Source organism: Morus notabilis, unplaced genomic scaffold (genome assembly GCF_000414095.1).
Source record: "Morus notabilis unplaced genomic scaffold, ASM41409v2 Scaffold46, whole genome shotgun sequence".
Taxonomy (NCBI): Eukaryota; Viridiplantae; Streptophyta; class Magnoliopsida; order Rosales; family Moraceae; genus Morus; species Morus notabilis.
In genome coordinates this window covers 1,004,374-1,008,053 of record NW_010365505.1, presented here as the reverse complement: position 1 = coordinate 1,008,053, position 3,680 = coordinate 1,004,374, and the positions used below count along the sequence as shown (strand labels likewise).

At 43.6% G+C, this 3,680-nt stretch overlaps 1 non-coding gene across 1 annotated transcript; it reads left to right on the top strand.

Moving 5' to 3' along the window:
• The first annotated feature begins 309 nt into the window (after positions 1 to 309).
• On the top strand, positions 310 to 446 carry LOC112093589. Its single transcript, XR_002903124.1, has one exon. It is a non-coding gene; the product is annotated as a small nucleolar RNA Z247 (small nucleolar RNA).
• Positions 447 to 3,680: the final 3,234 nt, after the last annotated feature.

Genomic DNA, 3,680 nt, shown 5'->3' with positions numbered 1-3,680 from the left:
ACTCCACCAAAGTTTGTACTAGGTCAACTTGACACCAACCCTGCCTATATGTTCTGTCAGAGGCAAGACCAGCTGCTGGCTTCATGGCTGCTAGCTTCTGTTTCAGGAGTGCTGATCAATATGGTGGGAAATAACACTGCTAGTGAGCTTTAGGGAACTTTGGTGGTGACATTTGCCACTCAATCAAAGGCAAAAATCATGCAGCACAAGCTGCAACTTCAAACCTTGAAGAAGGGTTCTCTTTCAATGCACGAGTATCTCACAAAAATGAAAGGCTTGTTGTGACGTGCTTGCTTCAATGGGCTACCGAGTCTCTGATGAAGATCAAATTCAGTGCATCTTGGCTGGTTTGGGGGCAGAATATGACCCTGTTATGGTGACCATTACATCGAGAGCTGAACCTTATACTGTCAAGGATGCTGGAGCTCTACTAATGAGTTCTGAGACTCGCTTGGAACGAGGTCAGGCCATCATCTCAGATGGATCAATCCCAACTGCAAATCTAGTGTTTGAAAACACTTAGGAGAAGAGCAATACTCAAGGTTTTCAGTAGTACTACAACTCAGGAAGGTCTCAGAACTTTCAAGGCACCAGAAGTGGCCGAGGCAGAGGCCGTGGCAGAAGAGGAAGAGGCTGGTGGCATAACAACAACAACAACAACAACAGGCCCCAGTGCCAGCTGTGTGGCAAGATTGGGCACATGGTTCGAAGCTGTTATTACAGATTTGATGAAAGCTTCCAGGGTAAGTTTTCCTCTCATGGCAGCCACAATGATCAAGTCAAGCTTCCAACACCAGCAACTGAGTGGGATGACAACAATGGTTGCAGCTCAAGACGTTCTTGCAGACACCAACTAGTATCTGATAGGCCACCGGTGCATTTTACTTACGTAAGGAGGAATAAAAGGCAGGGACAGAATAGGAATTCTGTGATAGGGCTGCCTATTGTAGAATAAGTGGGGTGATTGAATAACAGTTTTAGGCAGGAAATAAGGGGATAAATAGGAGTGGAAACAGAAGGGAGAGATTAGAGAATTATATTGTGAAGAAATTAGAGAGTCGAGGTCTCTCGAAAACCTCTGTGTGTGTGTAGAGTGTTCGGAAAGATTCTCATTGAGTTCTTCCGATTGTTTGTTCAATACAATAATACTTGCATAATTGAATCTTTACCTGTGATTTCGTATCAAATTGGTATCAGAGCGTCGATCTTGCGTGATTCGTGATGGCTGTCAGGAAAATGGAGGAAAGATTGGGTACCGTGGAAGAGCAGTTGAGTGCTGTTTGGGAGGGAATTTTGAAAGAAATGGAGGGAGTTAAGGACGATTTGCAGAAGATACCTGCGTTGGAGAAAAACATGGCGCTGATTCTCGGGAAATTGGACATGTTAATGCAGAATCAAGGAAGAGAGGGTTTGGAGTACAGAGAGACTAGGGCCGAGAATGGGAGTAGAGGCGGGCCGGCGTACGAGCATTGGGAAGAAGAATTCCGGTTGGGAGGAATGATGAGGCGAATAGAAATGTCAATTTTTGAAGGCACAAATCCAGATGGCTGGATTTTCCGTGCTGAGCGATTTTTTGCCCTAAATCGCATGGGAGAGAAGGAGAAGTTGGAGGCGGCGGCGATTAGCCTGGATGGTGAGGCTTTGGCTTGGTTCCAGTGGACGGACGGGCGCCGACCCATACGCAACTGGCTAGAATTCAAGAAGTTGCTGCTCGACTGATTTCGACCGTCGCAGGAGGGGTCGAATTGTGAGAAATTCCTTGCTCTCCGGCAAGAAGGAACGGTGCATGCGTATATTCGAGACTTCGAGATTCTAGCCGCACCTTTGACAGAGATTCCGACGGTGATTCTTGAGGGCAATTTCATCAACGGCCTAAAGCCGGAGATACGGGCGGAGATCCACATGCTACAGTCGAGCGGTTTGAATCGGATTATAGAATTGGCGCAGAGAGTGGAGGAAAGGAATTTGGCATTGAAAGTGGCTAAGGGAACGACAGCCAGCCCAGGGATGCGACATCAACCTTATACCCAGCCCTTTCGAAGCCAATATACTAATGCACTCAAGACCGCTTCCGCAAACTGGTATGCCCTCTGTTCGGCGTTTTTCTGAGGCTGAAATTCAAAAAAGACGAGAGAAAGGTCTCTGCTTTAAATGTGATGAAAAATATTTCTTTGGGCATGTGTGTAAGAATAAGGAATTACAGATTTTAATTTTGGAAGAGGAAGAGGAAATTAGTCAAAATGAAGAGGAAGAGATTAATGTAGTAAAAGAGGAGGAGGTAGTGGAGCTTTCTTTGAACTTGGTGGTGGGAATTACCACTTCGAAAACCATGAAGATAAGGGGGATGGTCAGAAGCCAAGAGGTGGTGGTGCTCATTGATTCGGAAGCCACCCACAATTTTATTTCCATGGAATTGGTGAGGAAGTTAGGCCTGCCGTTGATCACAACCTGGGAATATGGAGTGATTATGGGAACAGCGAAGGCGGTGAAGGGAAGTGGGGTTTGCAAGGGATTAGTGTTGGGGTTGCAAGGGGTGGAGGTGGTTGAGGATTTTTTTCCCCTTGAGCTGGGTAGTTCGGATGTCATATTGGGAATGCAATGGTTAGGGTCCCTTGGCAATATGACAGTTAATTGACAGACCTTAACAATGAAATTCAAGGTGGGGGAGACGGTGGTTACTTTGCAGGGGGTCTCGGGCTTAAGGAGGACATTGGTTTCCTTGAAGTCCATGCTGAAAACGCTCAAGAAAGCAGGAGAGGGGATTTTGGTGGAGTTGGGGTGTGTGCAGGTGTTGGAGGAAGGGAAGCAAACGCAAATTCCAGACGAGGTTTCTCAGTTACTGAAGCAGTTTACTGCTATTTTTTAGAAGCCACAGGGTTTACCGCCTGCTCAGGTTTGAGATCATGCGATTGTGCTTCAAGAAGGAACGTCTCCAATTAGGGTGCGACCTTACCGTTATCCACAGGTGCAAAAAGATGAGATTGAGCGATTGGTTAATGAAATGCTCCAAGCAGGCATCATTGATTAACGCCCAAAAGTGATGTTCACAAGCGGTCAATTATAGCACAGAAGGGCAGTCGTATCCACAGAGAGATAACAAAATAACAAGAATGATTAACAGAATAAGAGCATTAGAGAAAAGTGAATTAAAGAAAAATGAGAGTTTTTGAGATTTTTGTTGCAAATAAAATAAAAAGGAGAAAATCTGTATGAAGAAAACGGTAAGGTGTCGAGAATCCCTAATGCTTCGTTCACCAATTCAAGTTTTGATTCACAAAATAAAATAATCGAATAAATTAAATCTCTATGTTGGCTCAGAAAATATTATTATTACAAGTTATCTAAAATCGACAATATATCAATCTGACAATATTTCAGTAAAAGACAATTTGTAAAATAATTTGAATAATAAAACATTGCGTGACATAATTACATAAGAAAAGCGTGACTGAACTTATATAACAATTGGCACACAATATTTTGAAAATTAATAGAAAAATAGATGAGATTTAATTTATTCAGATGTTAAACTTTACAGCACAAGGAATCAAAACCCCAAATTGGGTCACTCAACAGAAGTTCATCTCTAACCTCACCAAGAAAACTCTAGCCTATCTTGCAAAACATTCTCACAAGTTCTAGAGAGAAAATATGAGACTGACAGCAAGACGACAGAAAAC